This window comes from Octopus bimaculoides, chromosome 1 (assembly GCF_001194135.2).
Source record: "Octopus bimaculoides isolate UCB-OBI-ISO-001 chromosome 1, ASM119413v2, whole genome shotgun sequence".
Lineage (NCBI taxonomy): Eukaryota > Metazoa > Mollusca > Cephalopoda > Octopoda > Octopodidae > Octopus > Octopus bimaculoides.
In genome coordinates this window covers 191083563-191097356 of record NC_068981.1, presented here as the reverse complement: position 1 = coordinate 191097356, position 13794 = coordinate 191083563, and the positions used below count along the sequence as shown (strand labels likewise).

Below are 13794 nucleotides of genomic sequence, written 5' to 3'. Positions count from 1 at the left end.
GCCGGTGGCACATAAAAAGCACCATCTGAATGTGGTCAATGCCAGTACCTCCTGACTGGCTCCTGTGCTGGTGGCACATGAAAAGTGCTATCTGAATGTGGTCGATGCCAGGACCGCCTGACTGGCCCCTGTGCCGGTGGCATGTGAAAAGCACCATCTGAACGTGGCTGATACCAGTACCCCCTGACTGGCTCCAATGCTGGAGGCATGCAAAAAACACTATCTGAAAGTGATTGATGCCAAACCTGCCTGACTGGCTCCTGTGCCAGTGGCATGTAAAAAGCACCCACTACACTCTTGGAGTGGTTGGCGTTAGGAAGGGCATCCAGCTGTAGAAACATTGCCTGATCAGACTGGAGCCTGGTGCAGCTGCTGGCTCTCCAGACCTCAGTCAAACTGTCCAACCCATGCCAGCATAGAAAACGGACGTTAAACGATGATGATGATGATTATCATTTTCCTTGGCATGCTTGGGAAATTATTGTCAACATGTTTAGGTCTTAATAAGAGGGGAAAATGTTCTTTGCATTGATAGCATACATAAAAAGAACCCTTTTTTCATGTGAAGCAACATAGCAAGAGAAGTGTGATCAAGGCTATCATTAATTAGCCAGGCCTCTTGATATAGCAAGTTAATTGCTAATTGGCTGCAACGAATTAATTCAATTAATTCAGTAGTTTAAATTCTTAGGCATGCGTTTGCATTATTGGTGTGCAACGAATATAATCCAGTCTTTATCAGGAAATACGTGCAACAGTAGTCCACTCCCATGTTTGCTGGTAACAACAGAGACTGCAAGTGATACAGGTTTTCATTCAAGTAGCAAAATCCCTCTTGCTAAAAAAGTGAACCATATTTGTGGGCACGCCTGCAATGCAAACTCGTGTTCCTAGAGATACTTGAAAATCAAATTAATTGCATTAATTCTTCTCAATCAGTCAGTGATTAGTGTGTTGTTGTATCGAGAGACCTACCAGATCGATGAAAGCTCTAATCACATTTTTCAATGTATGTTTCTACTCAAAGACACAGCCATTGCAGCAGATAGAATAGAGTTTTCTTGTCATGCCATCACTACAAACTGAAATTGTATGTTGGTGGAAGATAAGAAGAGAAAAAGAAAACAACAAAAAGAAAATGCTTAATATCTTTTCAAACAAAGTTCCTTGTCATATTTGTTCTGCATTGAGCCACAAACATTCCCTTGTTATTGACACCATCATAAATCCAGCAAACAAGTGACTGTTCTGTTGGTAACCTGTAACCAATTATTCTATTGTTCACGAATGATGATATAAAAATTAAGTTGAATATATAAACAAATATTCTGAAAGGGATTATGCAGAAACTTGACAATTTAACAATAAGAAAATACATTGAGTGGTATCAGAAAATTTGTAAAACTTCAACATCACAACAATATATCCAGATCAAATACTGCATAAAGTTTGCATATAGAGTTTCACTTTGAAAGTTTCATAAAAGCAACAGAGAGGAAACACAACCTGTCCCAGAATGGTACCATATTGTCAGTATCAGAAGCATTCCCTACAGCATTCTAGTTTGAATTTTATTACATTTATTTAAATTTCTTTTTGTCACCCTTGTGTTTCTTGAGCTGACATATCTAAACGAAGATTTTATTATTTCTTTCTCTCATATATTAAATATGCAAGCTCCTGTTTAACCATATATGCAGCAGGTGTCCCAGGGTGTGTGTCTCTGGTCATTCTTCTAGCAGTTTGTTATATTTACAGAGCTGAAGATATGAACAATACTTCGCTTTCATATATCTATCATCTTACTTTCACAAAGCCAGACACTTAAATATAAACATATTTACATATGTTATCGTAAACAAAGCAGCATTCCTCTAGAGTTACAAAGATACAATTACATCACTAAATGTTGTTGTCATTGAAATAAACATATAGAATGCATTTACATTTAATATTAACTCTCTTTAAAAGATGATAAAAAGAATTGTCATTTTTAGCCCCTTCTCAGGGTTGATCCAGTTGATTTTTATGATCATATGTATTCCAGCAATGACCATCCAGTATTTTTGACTCTCCATTGCCCCACTACAATACTGTAGCCCAGCTTACACTATCCTCTGACATGTTCTTTTTTAACTCTTTTAATCCTGGTTCTGTGATAAAAGCTTCCTCAGTTAAAGCGATCTAAACTGAAACTTTTCATCAAGATTTTATGTAAATTTAAGTTTCAATCCACAGCTAAATAAGGACAAAATTAGTTTACTAAACTCTCTTCATTAATTTCAAAATTAATTGAAATGAAGGCTGTGTATTTCAACAGAAATATGAACAGAAATATGTTAACATGACAGCCTTTAATTTGAGGAAGATCTGATTTCTATTTATAGCAGATCAAACATACACATAAAAGTTCCCATTTTTTTAATAACTGAGTCAGAATAGTAAGGGAAGTGCCCCTGACCTTCTCAGTGTCTTTGAAATTGGCAGGGGGTAGGGTGTGGGAGTGGAGAAAGTTCTCCTCAAACTGGACACCTGACGTGAATGCTAGTGTAGGGAGGATTCAAAACTGAATCTGTGAATACGTGGTCAGACATCTCAAGAAAACCACACGGTCAGTCTATTAAGCAACCAATCAGTGTCAAGCTACCACTAGATTCAATTTTCTAGAATCTTCTTCTGCCCTATAAAAAGCCACTTTTGGTGGTAATTAACTGTAGAATATTCTTTTCTACTCTAGGCACAAGGCCCAAAAATTTTAGAGAGCAGGCCAGTTGATTAGATTGACCCCAGTGCATAACTGGTACTTAATTTATTGACCCCAAACAGATGAAAGGCAAAGTCAACCTCAGCAGAATTTGAACCCAGAATGTAAAGACAGATGAAATACCGCTAAAGATGTCTTGCCACATCAAACAGTTCCAAATATATGCACCAACATCTCCAGGTTTTTGGACAGACCAAACTAAACATTCACACAATGTCTCATAAGTAACTTCATTGAATGTGGTGCAGTTTTTCCTTCTCTCTCAGTGTGTAATTATTAATGTTGTTGTCTATAAAAGTGTACTTTTGACTTAATGGGTGATAATAAAATATTCTGTTAAATGTTTGCGGGTGTTGTTCAGTTGCTTTTTCACGCAGCCCAAGAAACATGAATCTTTCATCAACTCCACCAGTTACCACCGCACACCAGCCAACAAACACTCAAGTAACACTAACAACAGAACGGATTCCATTAAAAGCAGCCAAGTGCCAGGTAATGGTGTTAAACCAGTTAATGGATTAAGCCTATCACCAATGTCAAAAATAATCTCTTTGATGGGCTTCCATAAATTCTGTCTACCAATATTTGACTAACAAGGTTTTAGTTGACCCAAGGCTATGGTAGGAGACACCTGCCCAAGGTGCCATCAAATAAGATTGAACCTTAAGCCATGCAGTTTTAAAGCAAACTGCACAACCACACAAATAATGTCAGCACCCATATCTTCTATTTGTTTTACTAGCATTAAAATATTCTGTCTTTACATTATGAAATCTTGAGTTAAAAAGGCCTGCAGAAAGATTGACAGATGGTACTGCCAGAAATGTGGCAGAAAATGATAATAGATTGAAAAGACCCAGTGTTTGGTGACATGACAACAGTGATAATGAATATAAGAAGATTTTAAAACTATTCGTTGAATAGATTTTGGCCAAAAGAAAAAAGACAAAAAAAAAAAAAATTAAGAAAAAATGAATTAAAACTAAGAACCTAGAATAAAAGAAAAGATATAAGAAAAGTCCAGAGTGAATTGACGTCATATAGAAGTCTGAAGTGAAGGCAGAAAAACTGTCAATATAAAGTTATATAAAATAAATATAGTGATATTGGTGTGTTATATAATTTGCAGTTTTCATGTGTTTGATGAAGTGACCACTGGTATCATGGTTTAGAATTTTCTTGAGACATTAAAAAGGAGGTAGGAATGTCAATATTTTTATCTGAAAAACTATAAGGATTCCTCAGTAGGTTCAACAGAAGGAATTGCAAACTCATTGCTTAATAATTTGCATGTGATTGCCAGTAGGTGTAGTTTCTAAATATGGTCCATTAAGAAACTAATCTGAGGAAACATTGCAAAAGCCATGGGATTAATTTTCTTTCAACTAAATTTGAAATAAAAATAAAAATTTATAAATTCACGGTTTTCTCAGATTAGTTTCTTTATGAACAATACATATAATTAAAGCTGTTGGAAATCACATGCAAACTGTAGAGTATTAATTTTGAAATTCTGAGGAAGAAATTAATCATATTTTCCAGTGCCTAACATAAGTTTTCTTAAATTTTGTAACATATGTAGTCATATATCATTCTTTAGTACATTATACAAATATGGAGCACTCACATACAGTACTTGAAGTTTCCCAGTGAACCACAGGTATGAAGTTCTTCGATTTCTGATTGATAATTCAAGACACAGTCATTGCCTGTTGATTACTGATTGGAAATTAGACAGCTTCATACTCATGGTTTACAGGAAAACTCTTAGTACTGTAAGTGAGTGTTCCATGTTTGTATATGTTAAATATATCCCATGATATTGAAGTCTACTTCTTTTGTGGTTACACACATAGTTTATCATCATATAGCATTCTATATATTTTACACAATAACTCTGAGGTGCTACAGTGCTAAGTATATTATTCTGTAGAGTTAGTGAATAATTCTCATAATTTTCTCATAATTAATGTTTTTCAAGCAATTAACAAACAGCTCAATAAGAATTCTAGTTTTTGTTTAAGCACCTCTCTTTGTTTACTGGATTGGAAAAAAAAGGACCTGTCCCCATATCCTTCAGAGCCCTTGGGACCAGTGGGATGGAATCCTCTTGAATGACTGCAAATTGATGGCTTCAGGAGTCAAACATCTGTACATGGTGGGAATTGCAAAGGTATGATATTCTAGAGAAGAAGGATTGGATGTACCGATCAGTGTAAGACAGGGCACAATAGGGGTGATTAGAAGAGGAGAGACAAATGTGCCACTGTGATGACAGCACAGGACTAGTTGGATAAAGAGAAGCTCTTAATTCAAATTGTCTAACAGAATGAGGCACCACATTTATCTAATATTAATTATCCTTAGTTGATAATCTAAAATAATTTCCCCTCCTTATTTTCCCTCATTAAAACATCAAATTTTCAAATGAAACATTATCTCTCATTATTAATTAAGAATGACTTTTTTTTTTTTTTTTACCTTTCTTAGATTCACAGATCAATATCCTTTATTGTATTAATTACTTTCTTGGAGATGAAAACCTGATAGCAAGTGAAAATTCTTAATGTTGAGAATAAGATACTTTTGAAGGAAAATATAATGTAGTAAGCATATTTCATTAATTTCCCTAAGTATAGAGGATGCCGCATCTTTATTCATTAGCAATTTAATGTCAATAATAAACTCTGCATAAAATTCAAATAATTATTTACCAAATTTTATTCTAACAAAGAAATGGAAAATTAATGGAAATCAAAGTAAAATGAAGTGAATTTAATGATATGAAAGCAGAAAGAAGAAATATACACAAAAACATTATTATCTTTGTTATTATTATTATTATTATTATTATCATTATTATTATTATTATTATTATTAACAACAACAACACTCACATTGGATAGAAAATCTAAGAAGCTGCTCACAATGCACAATTCACACCATCCTAAAAGTAATACTGACAGACTCTACCTACCAAGAAAGGAAGCAGGTAGAGGATTACTAAATACAGAAGACACAGTCTGTACCCTGATATTGGGTTTGAAAAATTGTGCAGAGTGAAGGAAGAACAACAGAACAAGCAGATGGAAAGAAATGGAATTATATAGTCAATTTATGCAACAAACTGAGGATGTTGGAAGTAAAGAATGTTGATTATGGCTGACAGACAGAAACTTAAAACAAGAGACTGAAGTGCTAATTATAGCTTTCCAGGAACAAAGCCATTAAGATGAATCCGATAAAGGCAAAGATAGACAAAACCCACACAACAAATGTAGAATCTGCAGGAAAGGAAATGGAACTATCAATCATTTCTTGAGTGAGTGCAAAAAGCTAGCACAAAAAGAGTAAAAGTGCTGGAATGAGTGTGGAGGTAAAAGAGTGCATTGGGATATGTATGGCTTTGAAATAACAGGAAAGCAGTATGAACATGAATCAGAAGCTGTAAGGGAGAATAGGAATTACGAGATCTTATGGGACTTCCACATAAAGACTGACCATTCTATTGATTATAGAGGACAAAATATATAAACAGTGTAAGATCGTAAACTTTGCAATACCATAGGATAATGGAATTGATATCAAAGAAATTGTAAAAACTGAGAAATGTCAGGGTCTGGCCAGATAGCAGAAGAAACTGTGGAAGACTAAAAGAACAATTATTCTTTGCATTTGTCACAATGCTGAAAATGTTACCTAAAAGACTGAAAATACTGGAATTGAGATTCACATTGTCAACCTGCAGGAAAGTGCCATCCTATATTCTGCAAGAATCCTATGAAAGATTCTTGAGATTTGAGGAGACTTGCCACCAAACCTCAAGATAAAATTCCAGCTAATTAAACTAGCCAATCCAAACAAGAACAAGCAAGAAAAACCAACAACATGAGGACATGGTACAAGTACTGTGTTATTGGATGTTAAGGAAAGGAAAGAAAAGAAAGAGGATTTCACGTTTCTAGTGGAGCTCTTCATCAGAAATATAGAAAAAGACCAAAGACGGGAAGATGGAGAAAGAAAATCGCCAACGATACACACGTGGTCACATAATTAAATCAGCCATGCACTAGCTTCATAATAATAAAAATGATAATAATAATAATAATAATAATAATAATAATAATAAAAATTATTTCTACTACAGGCACAAGGCCTTGAAAATTTTGGGGGAAGGGGGTTAGTTGATTATATCAACCCCAGTGCATAATTGGTGCTCGTTTCATTGGCCCTGAAAAGATGAAAAGCAAAGTTGACCTCGGTGGAATTTGAACTCAGAATGTAGTGGTAGACAAAATATTGCTAAGCATTTTACCTGGCTTGCTAATGATTCTGCTATCTCGCTGCTTCCCAGTAGTTATAGGTGCACTGGAAACTATCCGTAAAGATCTGAACAGATGGACAGAGGAAACCCATAGAGGAAACCCAGTTTAGTACAGCTGCAGAGAAAAAAAAAACAGTGTTATTAGGGAAAGCTAGGATACTTAGGAGGGTTCTTGGCATCTAAGGTTACTTGCTGTAACCTGATAGGAGGGTTCTAGGCATCTAAGGCAAATTGTTGTAGCCTGATGTTAGGACTCCTTTTTTTTCCCAACAGTCCAATCTGTTGAGTGTATATGAATAATAATAATAATAATATATGTGCCTTTGGTCTCTAGCTGAGACTTGGCTGGAAGATGAAATAAAATGCAAATCAATCGGAAAATATAATAATAATAATAATAATAATAATCCTTTCTACGATAGGCACAAAGCTTGACATTACAGGGTAGGGGGTTAGTCGATTACATCCACCCCAGTACATGACTGGTATTTATTTATTTATTTATTTTATTGAACCTGAAAGGATGAAAGGCAAAGCTGACCAGTTTGAACTCAGAACGTGAAAAAGCAGAAAGAAATGCTGCTAAATATTTTGCCAAGTGCAGTAACGATTCTTTTCTACTCTAGGCACAAGGCCCAAAATTTTGGGGGAGGGGGTGCCAGTTAATTAGATTGACCCCAGTATGCAACTGGTACTTAATTTATCGACCCCGAAGAGATGAAAAGCAAAGTCAACCTCAGCGGAATTTGAATTCAGAATGTAAAGACAGATGAAATACTGCTAAGCATTTCGCCCGATATGCTAATGATTCTGCCATCTCCCCACCTTAATAATAATTCTTTGTACTATAGGCACATAAAAATAACCTTCGACTATGAATTGTTTCATAAATTAAATTACCTACACAAAATAATCCTGATGGACACAACCTATGAGAAATCCTTATTAATATAGCTCCTTCTCAACCCACAATAAACCCTCTGATTGTACATGTCAATTTTGGGCGAAGGTGGTAGTCAATTATCAACCCTGATTCTCAATTGGTACTTACTTTACTGACCTTGAAATGATAAAAGGCAATGTCGACCTCGATGGAATTTGACCTCAGAACACAAAGACAAATGAAGTGCCACTAAGTATTTTGTCCAGCACAGTTCTGCTAGCTTATAGCCTTCAAATAATAATAATAGTGATAATAATAATAAATAACAACAGCAATAAAAAAATATAATAATGATAAGCAGGAGTTTCAAAATTCTCTTATTCTGATGGCATGGTTATAAAGATATTGTATCAGAAAAATATTATCTGAATAATTGATAGGGGGAAAAAAGTGAGATAGAGCGTAAATGATTTATATTATGTAAAATATACATTCAGAAAATAAATAGAGGTCAAGATGAAAAGCAGTTAGATGGTGTTAAGTGTGGACAATGAAGCCAGTTCGTTGGGTGTTTCTATAAAAACCTTCAAATTACATAACTATTTATAGAGTGAAATCAGGTAAACTGTACATTTCATGACACTCAATCATCAGTTTGGAGGTTTACAATTATAAAAGAACAAAGGTAAAAAGCAACACCATAAACAATTAAATTATTATTCTATTGATGAAAGCTGATAGTTTATGATTCAAAAATGAATCGCAACAATGAAATTAGAACTGTGTTCATTCCGTTTCTTATATCAAAGAAATATAAACATAGCTATAAAGGGTAACTGGATATTGAAATAAGAGAATATAATTCCGTAAATTACTCTATAAATATTTATACATTTGCTGCTTCAGTGTTTCCATTATTTCTTTTATTCAATGTTTTTCCCCGAGAAGCTGTTTCTCATGTCCAAAAGCAGTAAAATTCTACTTTAGTGATGAGTTTTGTTTGTATTTAAAGATCACCTGAAAAGTACTGGAATAAATAGGTTTTGGAACTGGATAGAGGGATAGCATAATATACACAATATACAGATATTATGATAGTTGTGCAATATCTAACACCAATATTATGACTGGAGATCATAATAATAATAATAATGATAATTTAGTGTCCATGTTCTATGACGATATGGGATGGACAGTTTGACAGGATCTGACAGCTCAGAGGGCTGTGTTGAGCTCCAATGTCTGTTTTAAGATGTTTTCTACACCTAACCCTAACCCCAATCACTTTATAGGATATTTTTGTATCACTGGCACTATTGAGTTCACCATGTGACTCACAAGACAAGACTCCTTGATGAAGAGAGAGGCATGGTACTGAAAGAGGTAGAGGCCATACCAAAGCAATGAGTGGAGCATATCACAGTCCTCTGGCTCATCAGATCCTGCCAAACAATCCAACCCATGCCGGTATGGAAAATGCATGTTAAATGATCGTGATGATGATGATAAGGAGGAGGGTAAGCAAATCAACGAGTCTGTGGCCCACACCTTGTTACTATCATTGTCACTGTATTGTCCTTCGCCTGGCCAAAACAAATATCCATAAATTTTTAAATAGATTACTCAAATGAGAACAGCAACACTGAAGAATTAACAACTGATTGGTGGATTGCAGGGCAGAGTTCAAATCCACCAACAGAAAGTTATACATGATGTACCAGCATCTTAAACAAAACTAGATGTAAGCGTGGTAATACGAATTAGATTAACATACAATTGGGTGCTTAACTACTGGAAAGGAAAAGAAGTTGTGGAAGCAATAACAGAAGCTATAACAGAACCATTGTTCACTTATAGCTTAGTGTATTGTGTTTGGTGTGTGATAAAGAAATAATAGGAATATTATTTGCTCATATTCTAATGAGTTTGTAGGTTAGTCCATTGTATAGTTCTGGCTGGTAGAATAAAAAGAATTAGAAACATCAATAAAAGCTATTGATTGCAGAATCCCAGAAACCCTCTTTCGTAAATGGATTCATCACGAGAGAGAAATTACTGCAGATATTCCTAACAGTTAAGCGTTTATATCATACTAAATGTGTGATTTATTTCTGTTTCATATTAAATCTTTCATTTTGTTAAGAATGGCAACAATAAATTTTTATTTATATTTCCAGAGTGCCCACCAAATACTGCGAAAAAGTAAAAAAAAAAAAGTAGATAAATTCTGTTACCTAGGAAATATGATAGACTTGGGTGGGAATTTAATGCTATCACTAAAAAAATGGCTTTATTGATTATGAGAAGATTTAGTCTGGCAATAAAGAGATTCTATGAATATGAAAGGGATATAGTTGATATATCTGCAAGATATAATAGTAATAAAGGCAGAGGAAGAAGGATAAAGTAATATTTAATAGATGTGTAAGATCTTCAGTAGTTTGTTGTTATTGCTGCTTGGTCTCAGGTCAGCCCTGACCATACCAATGATCAAACACATCCTAGCAGTGACCATCCTTTCTATATCTCTCTCTTTCTTTCTTTCTTTCTTTCTCTTGTTTTGTAAGCAGGTGGGGTGTGATCTGAAGGAGATTTCACTACTGTTTCAAACAGACTGTGCAACCCTGTATCAGCTCCCTTGCTGAGACATGTCAACATGAGTTACGAGGTAACACAAAGATGGAAAGTTCTCTGGACATAACAATTTTGTAAAGAAATTTTGAGGTAAGAAATGGCAAGATTAAATACAAAAAAAAAAAAAAAATTAAGAAATGTTGATGATGAAATATTAGTTTCAAATTCTGGCACAAGGCCAGCAAGTTTGGGGGAGGGGGTAAGACAAAAACATCAGCCCCAGTCCTTATCTTATTCACCTTCAGGAGATGAAAGGCAAAATTGACTTCAATAGAATTTGAATTCAGAACATAAAGAAGGACAAAATGCCACTAAGCAGTTTGCCTGACAGGTTAACAATTCGGTCTTACGATTTTGATAATGAGATATTACATGTTAATTAGCTGTGAGAAAGGCACAGATGTGGTTGAGGCTGAGTAAGAAACTTGTTTTTGCAGTCATGTGCTCTTGGATTCAGTCCCACTGTGCAATGCCTTGGACAAGTGTCTTATATATCCCCGAGTCAACCTATGCCTTGTGAATGGATTTGGTTGATGGAAATTGAAAGAAGCCCATCATATATATATATATATATATATATAGATGTGTGTGTGTGTGTGTGTGTGTGTGTGTGTGTGTATTTGTGCATATATGTATAACATTGTCTTAACATCATGTGATGGTTGTAAATGAGCATTACAATCATACAAGCGATGTTCTTAACAGTTTTTTTTGTGTGGAAAACAAGTTGGGTCATGGGACAGGGAATATTACCTTATTTGGAAATAGGTGAGGGTCAGTGGTAGGAAGGGCATCTGGGCATAGAATTTATTGAGCAAGAACACCTAAAGCTTCACGAGGCTCTTCCTGTTTCTGTTGTACCTGTATTTCAACGGGGCCAGCCTTGTCACACTCTGTGTCATGCTGAATCTCCACGAGAACTATGTTAAGGGTACATGTGTCTATGGAGTACTCAGCCACTTGCATGTTAATTTTATGAGCAGGCTGTTCCATTGATTGGATCAAATGGAACCCTTGTTGTCATAACCAACGGAGTGCCACAAAGATATATATATGTATATATAAATATATGTATGGTGGTATATATATATATAGCTTACCAATTATTTTTGTTGGTAGTTAATTTATAATATATTGTTATATATATATATATATATATGGTGGTATATATGAATATATATATATATGTATGGTTGTATATATGAATATATATATATATTTATATATGCATGGTGGTATATATGAAATTCATATAATAAAACTACCATTAAAAATAACATGGTTGTCACAAGATAGAAATTTGAATGACATAGTTTAAGTTATAAAATATATGGCTGTAGTGTGATGGAATGGTTGGATAAAAAAAAAAAAGAAATCAATATCTTTGAATTATTTGAAAATTATGTTTGTTTGCAAGATAAAAATAAAATGTAAACTAGATGCAGTTACAGAGGTTAAGTATGGCATTTTGCTAATTAACAGTCATAGAAACTACAAAGGTGTGATATTGAGCTAACGAGAGACCATCTATGTGGTCTTTCAGTCTGCTAGAAATAGCAGCCAAATCTCCTTCAACTCTCATCCTTTCATCTTGCATAAAGAAGTATTTAGCAGACAGCAGTCAGTTTTGGGTTAGTAGATCAGCTGGTCATGGCTGGAAGGCCTCTGGCCATATCTTCGACCAGCTCAGTTAGTGTTCACTTTGGGTTAAACAATAATCACAGCAAGTGAGTATTCCTTGTTATTAAATAGTTCCACAAAGGGACTAAGTATTTTTGAGCCATTACTATACCTTATGCTAATTGCCAACATTTGCATAAATTTAAATGTACATATACATCGCAAAGTTGAAGGAAATTATATTAATATGAAACTTTACATCAAACTGATATCATTTTCTAATGCGGATGTATAAAGTATAAATGTTGGTAAAAAAAGGAAAATATATATACTGCATTAATATAATTTAGAGAGCAGAATAACCGTGCAACATTAAAGGTGATGGTACTTCATAATCAATAATATCAAATATCAGGAATGTTGTTTTTAACTTTTTCAGCATTTCTGTATGCTTTTGATGGAAATAATTTCTTTGGAATCAATATACAATAATATTGAATTGCAAATAAAAACATACGAGAATTTTCATTGAAGTTAATTCTTTTCTGCTATTATTATTATCATCATCATTATCATTATCATTATTATTATTATTATTATTATTATTATTATTATTATTATTATTATTTTATTATTATTATTATTATCTGATACTCTTTAACCTTGTCGTCATTACTGTGATGAAACTGCATAAGGTAGATGTTTATATGAGATATATATTCAGAATATCAAAATTGCATATTTTGTAAAACAAAAAAATAGAATATAAATTGTTTAACCCTTTTAGCATTTAAACCAGCTACATAATGCCCAAATATTCTACTTGTTTAATGTTCAAACCAGCCAGATTTGGCCTCTCACATCCACCCTGCAATGTCATTCTAAAAGTAAACAATCAGAAGAATGAAATCGTGAAGATATGAGATAATGCATGATTCATTCAAAACAAAATGTTAGTTCAGTGCTTCTGGAAACTTCTATATAGTTGACTCAGTTTTTATTGCAGAGAATCCTTTGTAAGGCTTCCTTTCTATCAAACTGTTAACAACAACAACAAGAGAAAGACATTTAATAGATTATTTGTATCGGAATCAGTTTGGAGTTCTCTTTTTGTTGAATTGGCAGACTGTTGAACAGAGGATTTTAGTGGCAGAATCATGTTAGGATTAAGGTGTAGTGAAGAATAAGATGAACATAACATAGATTCGAATGAAGATGGATGTTTATTGCAAGAGAGAAAATTGCAAACTACTAAAAAGAACTGGAATAAAAATATTTTCAGACTTGCTACAAGAAATTCATCATAAAAGAGAAAATATTTTTGATATTTTTATTGCTTTCTGTCACACCCCAGTTTTTGTACAGTCTGTTTATTTTCATCATCATCATCATCATCGTTTAACGTCCGCTTTCCATGCTAGCATGGGTTGGACGATTTGACTGAGGACTGGTGAAACCGGATGGCAACACCAGGCTCCAGTCTGATTTGGCAGAGTTTCTACAGCTGGATGCCCTTCCTAACGCCAACCACTCAGAGAGTGTAGTGGGTGCTTTTACGTGTCACCCGCA

The 13794-nt window shown here is 34.2% G+C and overlaps 1 protein-coding gene across 8 annotated transcripts in view; it reads right to left on the bottom strand.

The window, feature by feature from the left end:
• LOC106884166 (protocadherin Fat 4) overlaps positions 1–13794 on the bottom strand; it is a 693587-nt gene that overhangs the window by 288964 nt on the left and 390829 nt on the right. Inside the window, exon 5 of one of the 8 annotated variants that reach the window (XM_052973407.1) lies at positions 7080–7203. The exons of the other annotated variants lie outside the window; for them this stretch is intronic. The gene's annotated coding sequence lies outside the window, so the exon portion shown is untranslated. The remainder of the gene's footprint in view (positions 1–7079; positions 7204–13794) is intronic. 8 annotated transcript variants of the gene reach the window in all.